The sequence below is a fragment of the Ammospiza nelsoni genome, chromosome 2, assembly GCF_027579445.1.
Source record: "Ammospiza nelsoni isolate bAmmNel1 chromosome 2, bAmmNel1.pri, whole genome shotgun sequence".
NCBI classification, from domain to species: domain Eukaryota; kingdom Metazoa; phylum Chordata; class Aves; order Passeriformes; family Passerellidae; genus Ammospiza; species Ammospiza nelsoni.
In genome coordinates, this window is record NC_080634.1 from 25,121,480 (window position 1) to 25,135,084 (window position 13,605).

Below are 13,605 nucleotides of genomic sequence, written 5' to 3' on the forward strand. Positions count from 1 at the left end.
TGTATATTCAGAGTAGTGTTTCCTAACACAAGACTCAGTGCTCATCCTGTGTTCTTTGTCCTTTCATCTCCAACAATCCAAAATTAATATTTTGGTTCTGTGGTTTTCCGACTATACTTTAGTATTACACATGGATGCCTCCAGTTTGACTTATGACATGTGCCTTGAGGTATTATTATTATTATTATTATTATTATTATTATTATTATTATTATTATTTCTTCCAGAAATTAATCAGGCTTTTTTTTTAATATGAAGCAATACTTCTCATTGTTTATTTGCTTTGTAGGGCTTGTTGTCACTGAGTTTTGCTTTTATATGTTTTCATCCGTATCTACTGGAGTCTTATGGTATTTCTGTTGATGTCTCTTGTCAGTATTGCCTTTAAATTTATTTAGAGAGATGACCAAATGGAACGGGATGAAAGTATTCTCTGCATAGTACCAAGTGTAACATTTGTTTCTGAGACTGCCCTGGCTTTGGTGCACATGGCTGCTGGGCTTTGGAGCCAACAAGCTCCTTATATTTCATTGTCTATCACACAAGCAAGCCCCAGTTGCATCAAATATTGTCATGAAATGCAGTGTAATTTTGCAATCTGTGAATTGAGTTGAGCTTGAAGCAAATCTCCCTTTCCTGTGAACCTAAGCAATGGTGAAATTTTGAATCCATGTGTGAATTCTGTGGGTCAGGCTATCTGCAGCAATTTAATTGCTGGATATTGCTAGGACCTGATTAGTACCTGAGGATTCAGATGCTGACAGTGACTCATTTCCTGCTTACTGCCAAGGGAAATGCACTTCGACATAAAGCAACGTGGAGGAAGAAAGGATAGGGAACAGTCAGCCATTTCACAAATGGCATTAGACTGAAATCTTTTGTCCTAAGAATTGTTTAAAACAATGCATGATCTGCGAAAAATAATCTGGAGAATCTCCATGATTAATCTCTCCAGAGCAGAGCAGACTGTGAAAGCCAACAACAAATAAACCACAAAGCTCAAAGTGAAAAACAAACAAACAAACAGAAATCAGAACCCAAAAATCCATTCCAGGGTTTTTAATTTAGGACAAAAAGTGGAAAATGCTTTAGATTGACTTTAAAAAAATTTAAAAGGCATGTTCTATCTGATTGCAGTGAACCAAGAGTTCTATCACTCTGTTCTTCCAGTAAAGCAGACTGGATTTATTTTTGTAGTTTTGGAAGGGGGGAAAGAGCAGATTCTCTCTCAAATCAGTTTAGTTCAGAGTGCAGCCTGATGTAACTCTACTTTCTGTCATCAATGGATGAAACAGCATTTTCTCTTCACACACAATAATAACTGCTACTGGATGTTACTTTCTCTCTTGCTGGTTTCCAATTGCACTTTCTATTATTCTAGAATTCACTGACCTTCTTGGAAGAGCCTCTTGAAAGTGCTTATGCAGATCATAGGCAGGTCTTTATGTCTTATGCCTGTAATGCAAACAAAATCTCCTCAGCATATGGCATCTCATTTGCCCCTTGAAGTCAGCCAAAAACCCTCCGATTTATTTTAGTGCTGTTTGGCTCAGATTCTGAATGTTGATTTACTAATGTCACACCAATAAACACTGCTTGAGTTTTCTGAAAAACAGCTGAAAGTTGTATATTTACTCTTCCTAACTTTCCTCTTAGAAGATGACACACACATCCTTAAGCCAAGCCTAGTCTGAATTAACTGCTGTCAAAGAATACCTGACATGAATAACATTGTGTAAAAGGGAGCAATTTTTAAACTCTCACAGTGTTCTCATACTCAGACTTGCTGTATTAATAGGACCTTGTACATACAATTTTGACTAACAGGTACTAAAAAGCTCCATCAAATTAGAATCTTCCCCTTTGGACTGCCACTGCTCACTGCTTCCATGCTCTTCATTAGAAAAAATATATCTGATCTATAGTTCTACCCATAAATTGGTTTTCAGGCACTTTCTCTGCAGATTACCAGACAGCTGGCTTAAGATACAACAACTCACATTGCCTTAGAGAATGTCCAATGAGAGCAATTTGGATCAGAGAGCGAATTTAAGGATATTTAGCATAAAATGTAATGGGTAAGTGATACCAGGGGAGGGTTGTTGTCATGGGTCTTGACTGGCTCTTTAGCAGAAAATAACTGGGGTATTTCAGGAGCTCTCTAGCAGTTTTGGTGATCCTGCCTCTCATGAAAATGGCTCGGTTTCATTGCCTCCACAGAAGTAAATATAGCAACAGGTTTCAGCAGGGATGTAAGAATCAGCTCTTTTCCATCCTAACTTAAAATCAGGACTCTGTATGCTACTCTACTTCATGAAAATACTGCTGTTCTGTCCATGCACAGATACAAGGAAATGAAAAAAAAAAATTTAAACTACTCAAAAGCCATTTATGTCCACTTTTATAACATAACTCCTCCAATGGTCTCTTCTAAAACAAGAGGAAATATATGCTGAGGTCTAATTCCAATTCAGAAATGTGCTTGATTCTTCTGATTAACTGTAAGCATATTAAAATACTCCTAAATGAAGATGTGAAGGTAAACAACCTTGTTGTAAATCAGGTTCACAGTTTGTGATAAGATTTCCTATTTATTGCATTGTTACTTTCATGAAGCACAGAATGCTTACTGTAAATTTAATGCAGTAACCCAGCAATGACTGCCAAGGTTTCTTTTAGAAGGAGCCAACTTTGTTTACATTCTTCTGTATTTTTATGTAGTGAATATTCTTTTCAAAACCCCTCTTTGGCCTTTGTTTTTCTGTCAGTGTGGATTAATGAAACTGCTCTGTCATAGGGATTGTCACGTACATTGACATGGAGCTTCTGTTACAGGTATAAGTTGAACAATTTGCCTCTAAATGACAACCTGCAAAGGGTTTTACTCATGTTCCTTGCATTCCTTCCTCAAGAAGTTTTGCTGGTCACTGGTGGCTTTACCAGAGTGTGCCAGGTGCAGATGAAATACAGGGCTGTCACCCTCAAAGAAATTGAGTTCCACAACAGTATCAGGCATTTGAGTTGTGTTCACTGTGTTAAGCAGTTTCTATGGAGTCTACATCCTGAATCTGACAAAACAAAATGCTGAAGGGAGAAGCACAGGTTTGTGGAGTGTTGGAATGATTCCTCAGCTGCCTTGAGCTGAATGTAGTTCCTAACAGATGAAAAACATTTTTGTTCACTTGAGATAACTGCAAGGCAGCCAAATTATTACATTCAAACTTTCCAAAGCTTGGAAGTATTTGCTTCTGAGTCACAGCCAAACATGAACAACTGCTGCCCAGAAGGGACATTGTTGTTTGGAAAGAGAGAGACAGTGATAACTGATTGCCATGCTGAGCCTGGAAATTCCATCTCAACCTTGTCTCCAGCATCACGCTTCTGCAGCGCTCTCTTGAGCTCCACCACTGCTGAAGCAGCAGCCCAGGAGCAGCAGACCCTCCTTCATGATGCAACAAACTGCTCCAACAAAAACTGTGGTGAGTTTCTACACTGAGAAACAAGTAGTCTAGCAAGCAGGTAGCCCAGAGAACAGAAAGCGGTCATCAGTGTTCCTTCCAAAAAACATAAAGGTACTGCATAAAACTCAGCAACTTTTTTTTTTTTAATTTGATTTTGAGTTTTTGATTTGTGTGGTCAAACAAGATGTTCTGCCAGAATTAAATACAGGTCAGCCTTTATCAAATGAGTGTGAATAGTTGGCTATTAACAGAGAATTTGTGACTTCAAATTGCCTATGGCAATTTATTTTTGCATGTGAATGCTATTTCATCTGTTTTTTGAAAAACAGTTGTTCTTGGAGTAAGAACTAAACATTCCAAGGACCTACCATAACTTAAAAAGAAACATGTAGAATCTTTGCAGAAAAAGTCACAAAGCAAATGCCTTCAAAACAGTTTTACATTGGACTGAGTGAGAGATACCCACTGGGATACTTGTGGGGAATCAAAAGGGACAGACATGCAATATTTGCTCTTTATTTAAGGTACCAATATGTCTCTATCCAATCTTCCCCAAGAAGTCTTTCTTGAAAATCTTAGTATGATCTTCCCTTCTCAAGTATCCTGCCATTTTTTTTAATGGGAGAGGATATTAACTTCAAGAAACAGTAAAAAAAAAAACAAAACAACCACTTCTAACTTGAAAACAGTGCTTTTCCTGTGGTGCTTCAAGTCTGTGTATGGATTTCACTTACCACCAACCAAAATATTCCTTTTCTAAGAGAAGAAAGACTGACTCTTGGAAAGGACTAAAAGATTCTGGGCATTTGGAGTTTCTCCTTGCTGCCAGCCTTTCAGCTAAATACAGTTGCAGACTCTCCACTATGCATATGGGGATAAAAAGCAGATGTCTTTCAAATTCCCTGAAGTTTCTGTAGCTGTCATTTAAAACAAAACACCTTTGACTTGTGCAGCAGGCAAGCCTGAACTGAAACCACAGGGAGAGAGTAAATATGATCCTCCTGGTGTAATTTTTAAAGCCTCTTTTCTGTCTGTAACTGCTCTTTAAATGTAAATAAACACTGTTCTCTTAATATGTGAGTTTCTACCCCAGAACTCTATTAGGGATTGCACAAATTTAACCTCAGTGTATATTCAGACATTATTAAAACAAATTACTCTATTGCAGCAGAGCTAAGGCCCATTCATTCATTCATTCATGATGGTGGTGGACTGTGCAATGTCCCTGAGGTATGCCAGGAACAACCGTGCTGTTGTAAGCTTACACAATCAGTTATTCAAAATTGATTTATTTTGTTAATATCGTATAATGGCTCCCAGGAGGAGATGAAAACAAACAGATCAGAGTTGATTATGCCTCCAGGTTATAGCTTGAGACAAGGCATTAACCCGTGGGTTTAGAACTCACAGCTACAGAAAGCCACTGCTTTGTGCTCTGTGTGCCTTTTTCTTTCTGCTGCCCTTTGAACCTCACAGTATTCATGAGCCTCAGGTCTTAAACCACCACAGGCCTGCATTGTACATCTTGGCCCAAAGTCTCCAGATTGCCTGGACTGTACCTGGCAGAAGTCTAAAGGGGTCTGTCTTGTACACACAGCTATGGGTAGTTTTAAAGCGTCCTTTACAGCTTCCCTGTTCTTGGCCTCCTCTAGTCTTTGGCCAACTACTGGCATTGGATAAAACTGGCCAAAGAAATAATATCCAACAGCTGAAAATCCCTGGTGAACAGAGACAACTACTTTGCTCCCCCTTTTATACTCTGTGTATTGAAAACACCAAAGGCGTGACCTAGAACAAAAAGGTCTGTACTGGAATTGGCTCAGCCTAGATAGAGAATTTGGAGCCATTGCTCTGGCTTCCAAGAGGCATTTTAACATTAAGATGTCTCTCTTCCTCTCAAAATCATTGCTCATGGCTTCATCATTTCAGGGTTTTTATCATTCATGGTCATCGTTTCATGTGTTGCGTGTTCCTGACTCTCCATTTGTCTCCATTTTCCAGTCAGATGAAGGTTTCCATTGCCTTTAATTAGCTTTAATTAGTCAGTGATATAAATGTAAAGCAGCTTTCTTTTGCCACAGAAGAGGGGTCATTACTAAGCTTGCCGCTGAGGTCATTCCTTAACCACTGCTGCTGTAAACAGCCCATGAATTACTTCGGCAGGAACAAAGCAAAAGGCCAGAGACACATGGCAGCAGTCTGCTATGTCCTGTGTCCACACTCACTCCAAACTGCTGTGAATGCTCTCAAACCTGAGGCTGTTCATCCAGCTGGATGAGGCTCACTAGAGACAGTGGCTGAGAATATAATTTCTGAGTAGGACTGTTACTCTGGCTGCTGTCAAATGCCTTGTGGCTCAGTCACATATGAAAACTGCAATACTGGGAGCTGCTTTGCTCATAAGTAGTGCACCACAAAATGGAATTATCTATCATACACATTCCCCTTCCCAGCAAAGCTGGATAAGGGCTGTCAGATCTTTGCTCTAAACCTAAAATTCTTACCTTGGAGCTAATTGACTGCTGACCATTTTGTAGCTCCACAAGACTAAATCCTTGGGATTCTGTTGTCAGGTTGTGCTTGCCTCTGCAATCCATTCTCTTAGATGGTTCCGGTGGAGCAGAATCTGCCTGGCCTGAATGGTGATAGATTGTTGAAAGAAAAATCATCCCCTATGTGTAAAAGAATCACAAGTTTTCCTTACATTCCCGTATCTCTGAGGCTTTAGTGGATAAGAAGTCCTTATTTCAATCCTTTGGCAACAATCTTGGGATCTGTCCAATTAAACAGTTATATTAGTTCAAATAAAAGAGGCCAGGACCAAGGGTACATTTCTGGTTTCTTAAAGTCTAAGTCAACTGTTGCTACTTTAATGGTGTTTGGCCTTCAGATCTAGGCCTGATTCAAATCTCTGAGGGCTAGGCCTTCAAGGCAGAGTTGCCCACACATCTCTTGGGCAGCTGTATTGAGTGTAGCAGACTGACACAACTGCGACCGTGGAATGCTCCCACACCTGTGGCTGAAGGCTCTCAGTGGACACTTGTGAGTGACACTTCTGAGTGTCTTCTGGGGCTTATTTAGAGAAGGCCTAGACAGCATCTGCACATTTAAAAGCTGTTGGGAATCTCTGCATAGCCTGAGGCCTGCCCAGAGCTTACTTTAACTGTGATCCTCCTTGCAGGGGTGGCAGGGCTGTTGCAGGCTCCTAATGCAGCTGTGTCACTCTGTGCTGACAATGAGATGGGCTTCATTCTTTGGGCTCTGCTTTATTACAAGATGTTTCGTTTGTTTCTTTTCTTTTTAGTGATGTGTATAAAACTTACTGTTGTTTAATTTGAGAGTTCTTTATAAGCTGAATGAAAGGCATGAAGTAAAATTGATTGAAAATATATGTGTCATGAAGACTTGAAATGATTTTCTTCCACACTGTACCTATTTTGACTATTCAGATGCTTAACTACCTATGGTTTTCACTAGAATCTCTAAATATACCAGTAATGCATAAACAACATTAAATAATAGTAGTGTTATATACATATATCTATAAATACATATATTATATATAGAGCATAAATCTGTTTTGTAAATATCAATTTAGGGCTCTGCTTTTTTATTCAGAGCTTTTTATCAAGGCAATCTTTTGGTTAAATTTAAAAGCCCATGAAATTTCCAATAAAAGTCAAACTCTTGAAAAATAATAGAGCAGGCACTAGGACAAAAAGGATGAGCAAATAATAACATTTATATGTAGAGTATGGATCAGATTTCAAAAGCAAATGGAATAAACTTAAGCAAAACAGCATGTATTCCAAATTGGAATCAGCTATAATATTATGAGAAATCTGTGTACCTCCTATTGTAAATATTTATGCTTTTGAATTTCCTTAGTAAACTGCCAGACATTATTCCCCAAAGAACATTATTTACTTGGTTTAGATTTTAGCTTATCTGCCCTTCAGTTGTCTCATGAGATCAAATTCTCACATTAGTGATGCATAGGGGTTTTTAAATTGCAGATCAAAGGGGAATACAATTCATACATGCATTACAACATTGTCTTTTAACACCTAGTAGACAACAGTGACTAAAATTTGACTTCATAAGGCATTAAAATTTGAGTATGATGCCAGAAAAAGTGCCATAAATCTCCCTGGAGCTGAAATTCACTTGTTTTCCTCATATGAGTAACTTCTGCACAGTCTTCTTTATACTAAATCACTGCCAGTACTGCAACATAATTTCAAAGGGAGAATTTCATGCACTCGAAGATCAGGGGATTATTAGTCCAGGGATTATTCTATTTAAATTTACATATGAATTCTGCTCTGTCTCAGTCTACCTGCAATTATTAGGTTTCTGACAATACACTGTCTATTGATCACTCTTCAAGATTATGGGACAGACCCTGAATTCTGGCCTGCCAATCTAATTCCAAATGATTGTGTATCTGTGGATAATTTTTGTCCCATCTTTCATGCCTTAAATTTTGTGTGCTGTCTACTTTCCCCAGTCCTCAATAGGGATACAGAGAGGCTTACATCTGCCTACCTGATGCCTACCTGATAAAAGTCACCATAATCTGCCTTGATGCCTACCTGATAAAAGTCACCATAACAATGTTGGTTGTTATTTCTGCTTTGAGCTTTTAAATAGAAAAATGCCCTATTGACTTCAATGGCACAAGATACAGCATTTTTTTTCTATAGGAGGCTGCAAGGGAAATGGAAACTCTCAGTGAAGACTTTATCTCTTCACTAGCTCACAGAGTCAGTAATTTAAGGTGAGCTTCCTCTGTGCATTTGCCTATCTCATATCCTTTTGGAAAATTTTCTCTTTGATCCAGGAAGATGTGACTGGGCATTAAAGTATGAAACATGCTGCCACAATTGCATATGCTTTCCAACATCACTGATAACATCCTGTTCTGTCATGTTAGTGTGCTTGTTTAAATGGTAAGTTCCTTAGGTCAAGGACTGTCTACAGCTCCTTGTTTACATAGTAATTACTAAATCTTTGTCCATCTTGATTAGTCCCTAGACATTACAATAATAAACAAAGCAGTTAGGAATCATCAGTCAGATCAGAATTGAAGCAGAAGCATAAAGGCAAAGCCTCATCTTCCCTTGTGCCATTCATTCAGTCTTTTTTCAGCACATGACATTTCCACCTTCTCCTTCCCTGCAATCCCCATCTCTTATTTTTTCTTTATGTGGTTAAAAAAAGGTAAGAGAATAACCTCAAAAATTCTTAGAAAAAATTTGTCATCTGAGCCCCTCTGAGTCCAGACAACAACACAAAATTAGAAAAGCAGGGGGGAAAAAAGAAAAGAATGTTTTTTTTCATAAAAAAGTTTTGATCAAAACAGCTGCAATTTGCAAGGATTAGATCTGGTCCACTGTCCTGCAGAGGTAAGAACTGGACACTGGCTCTCTATGATTTCACAGCCCTCTGTAGGCTGCCAAATTAAGTATGCTTTGGAGGAAAGTCTGAAAAAAGAGCTGGCACAAAAAAAAGTTTTGGTGTCCACTTCCAGCTCTAATAGTTTTCTTTTAATCTTTAGCCAGGGCATGGGAAATACAATCCTCCTTCAATAAAAGTATTTAAGTGATCATCTGTTGGACTGGTATGTGACTTGAAATTTGCCCCCTTTATGGGATGAATAAGCTTCATGGAATCTGGTTATAAGCTGAAAAATCACTATGGAAATTTTTACTAACTTTCTCTCCTCTTTACTCCCCCAAAAGTAACATTTTCACTTCTAGAACCACTTTTCCTTCCTCTGATGGTGTGTGAAGAGTAAACCAAGGACAGCATATATCTACCTGGAATAATACCTAAAATTCTTCAAGGTTGTCCTATTGTATTTTAGTTCCCTAAATCTCTCTTTCACTGTCATGTGTCCATCTAAGTGATTTTCTGTGTCCTGTTGTATGCTTACAGATAGGAAAAGGAAAAAAATAATTATTTACGTTTGGCTAGAGCCTGAAAAAGTAAGTGAAAGCAGATGATGAACAACCAAAGTCTCAATACTGTACATTGGTTTTGCAGGGTTTTTTCCTAGTTCTTTTGAAATCCACACTCCCACCCCCACATACACGTGGCAGTGTTTGTAGGTTTGGAGCCTTGGGAGTGTTAGCAGCTGAGTCTTGTGTAACCTTCCCACTCCAGGGCAGGAGCTCCTCAGCTCGTGCAGCCAAACCACTGCTGGGCACTGGTCAGCCTCAAGCGAGGAGACCATGGCAAAACAAACACGCAAACAAAAGCCAGTGTCCTGTGGAAAGCATTGCCCAACAAACAGACAAAAGACAGTGAGTTATTTGCTGATAAGACATCTTAAATCAAATACCAAAAGACATGAAGACTCTCTCCATTAAAGGCTCATGATTACTCTCTGTGAGGACATTATACACACTTCTATGACACGATGCAAATGTGAGGGACTGAAGGACAGCTTGGTCATCTAAACTTGACTTGCCTGTTTCAGTTTGACAATACAATTTTCACTTTCTATTCTGGGACTCTTAAATAAATTTGTAGTTTTCTCAGCTTTCTTTGTTTAGGCTCAGATGTTGCTGTGCTTTGATAATAAAAGTAACACTTAGTTTTTACACAATATCTGTCATAAATGGAAGACAATGCACTTCACAAAATAGGTCTGTGTCATTACCCTTTTACCTGAAGGAAAAACAAGGCTTTTAGATGTGATGAAATTGGCTTTTGATTATTAAAGTATTACATATAAAGTATTTCATATAAAGTTGTTTTTTTAAGGAAGATTAGAGCATGCTAATTTTTTTTTTTTTTTTTGTTTACTCTTGTGGTAGATCTGTCCTGACTTTAGAGTAGGCAAACTGTGGTTCTTGGTGGTGGCATGCAAATCACTGAATCCTTATTTCCCTTTATATTCTTGTCTATTGAAAATAATGATGATGTTTTGGTTTTAATTTTAACATACTGATGATAATTCAAAGCAGAATAATAAAGTTACATTTAGAAGTAATGGTGAAGTGCTGCAAGACCTTTGGCTCAGAAGTATTTAATGACAAGCAAGGCAATATTATTCATTTGCTACAATATTCTGGACTGCTCCTGAAATACTGATACTAAACCCAAAGAGCCATGACTGTCTACTTACATGAGCCTTATTGGATTAACAAAGTAAAGAAAATTATGGTTTTTAAGGAATCACTTTTTTGCCACCTCCCATGCTGCTCTGCTGTGGCAGTGGCAGTTCCTGCATTGACAGCAGCATCTTGGTTTGGATATTCTCTCAATCAGATTTCACCTTGATAGCAGATTTATGTGCTGAGTTGCTTTCCTCAAGCAGAGGTTCTGGAGCTGGAAAGAGGCAGCTGCATTGCACCCAGCCAGTAGTAAGCACTTCTAAAAAGCATGGTACTACAGTCATTCATCTATAAACCACCTCCCCAAAGTTTCTCCTGCAGACTATGCTGGTCCCACCTTTTAACAGGACTAGCTAACCCAGATGTCCCTGTTCTTTGCTGGGACCTCACACCCACCCACTTCCCTTTCCTGAAACAGCATGCCAAGGAGCATGAGGGATCACACAAGTCCATGCCCAGACATCTGTTTGCTTTCTATTTGGAAAAACAGCTTTTCACATTATATAGCCCAGTGTGCATGTCATCAGGCACCCACAGTGTGTCTGGAATGTGGTGATACAGGAGCCTCTTGTTGGCAGCATCCAACATTTTTATCAGCACTTCAGTACTGAGAGGTCTGAGTGCTGAGAGGGGTGGGTTGAACTGAGGATATGAAGTGGTCACTCACTAGAAATGTGAAGGGAATTAAGGTGTGTGACTGCGATGGGATGAAAACTTCTAATAGTATTTGGTCCCTGGTTGTCACTGTGAAAGGGCCATAAGGTGCAGAGGAAGGGTCAAAAATAAAATAAAGAGCAGAAGAATGAGCCTTTCCACTGCAAAGCTGGAGCACTGAAAATGGAAAGGAACTCCTGTTGATATCTGCAGTCTTTGAGGTCTCATTAATCACTCCCCTCATTTGCCTTTTGCAATGCCAGCCCTTGAGATCCCAATGATTTTTCCCTATTTTTTTCTCCGTACCCTCAGAACCAACTTACCACTGAGCATTTGAATGTTGTGTTTACCATGGAGAAATTTCCAATGATTTCTGAATTAGTTTCTTGGTGTACGGTATGTTATTTCTCTTGTTTTTCCTTTGAATTGCCTTATTTCTCAATGATGTTATATGCAAGAAAATTACTTTTTTTTCTTTTTGTGGGAACATTCTGCCACAAATTAAGCTCTATGTAGGAAAATGTAGGAAATGTAAGAAAATTAGTTACTATCCCTAATCTAATAAGAAGGTGTGAGAGAACTAATGCTTCTCTGTGGCAGTTTTTCATAGGATGAGGTAAAACTGTCATCTAGTGGTCAAAATCTGTTCCTGAATTACTGTTTTCATTTGGATATAGCCAGAATATTTCTTATACCCAGGATGAAATATACTGAAGCATACCTGAAAATACTGAGCTAGGGAAAAAAAAAAGTGTCTGAAAGGCTTGGAGGTTAAAAGCCTTAGAATCTTTCATAAACAAAATTAAAACTTGGTGCAGCTAAGTTGTGAAGTCCCTTTTTCCTCTTTCTCCCACAACTTGCCACAGTGACATATCACTTTCTGCTTTACTGAACAGCTGTGGGAGGCTAAAGATCAAGACAACTGAAGCTAAAATAGGCCACCAAAATAACCTCTCAATAGTCATCCCACTACAGTCATTTTACAGGTCAGTCTCAACTACTCTGCAACAAGCATGTTAATGCTGTCAGAATAAAGCTGACAGTGTGCATCTCCTCACTTTGAGCTTCTTTGTGTACCAGTGTTTTGCTGCTGCTGATTGGTAAAGGTAATGCTGACACCTACATAATAACTACTGGAGTTCAGTGAATAAATGTGAAGAACAGCAGGATTGGTACATGGTATAATAAGAATATGCTCTTACAAAAAAAGGAAAATTGGCAGAGCAAAATGCAGTGTTATGAGTTTGATGACTCAGGCTGGAATATTACTGCATAGCATTAGCACTTGCAGGTAGTACCTGTGACACTCAAAGCAGCTGTGATTCTCAGATTTTTGTTAATGAAAGAGAAATTAATCTGTAGTGATGAGTAAGGAAGCTTTTATGCAAACAGTATCTCCTGGAGTGAACTGGCTATACTGATATAAATCATAATACTTAGCACTTAGCAAACTAACTTCCTGTCCAGTTTGGTTTCCAGGTTCTGTTTATAATTTGTATTTTCAAAAGGTGGTGGATCCCTAGTTTTGAATTAGGATTCCTTTATTCAAGGTGCTTTGCAAACTCAGAACTCAAGATATCTCTGCCTTATAATACTTAAAGTTTTAAGCACATATTGAAGGGCAGCGCTGACAGAGGCAGATGATGGGGATAACAGGGAAATTACAAGACAGTCTTTATGTAGTTAAAAATAATTTCAGTATACCCACACACTCAATAATGTAATTGCTATTGAGCAGATGTCATTGAAGAAGTTTAACAAAGATATTGAATAAAAACATCTTTCTTAATGTTTATGCAGTTTCCTGACTGAGAACAACTACTGAGGTAGATTCTTTTTAAACTTAACGCATGGTCAAAAATAGCTGTCATCTTTAGTCCATCAGAGAGAAAAGATTTCACAATGGTGAATGCAAGGGATATGGAAGCCTTTCCTACATATTCATTATGAAATATATTTAGTAGTGAATATTCTTTGCTTAGTATTTTCTGTGAATAGGTTTGATCTGACTGCATAACTCCTGTGCAAATGCATTTTTTTATCTTTCTTTCTAGTTATGACTAAATGCACTGTACAGTTTTATTTCCCTACCAATTAAATTTGAATCCATTTTTATTCTGCTAGGGATTTTAGATTTTTTAAAATTTCATTTTAATAAATTGGGGGTTTTGAAAAAATTATTTAGAATTCCCTTGCCAATACACTCATTCTCAAGATTTGTGTAAGTACACTTATTCTTTGGATTTGTATGAAGAAACCCCTGCTACATCTAAAGGGAGAATGCTAATGTAAAAGTCACCCAGCTCTAACAGGAAAACTTAAATTTCTGTAGCCAAGAGGATAAACACAGAAGATCCTCAGGTTAT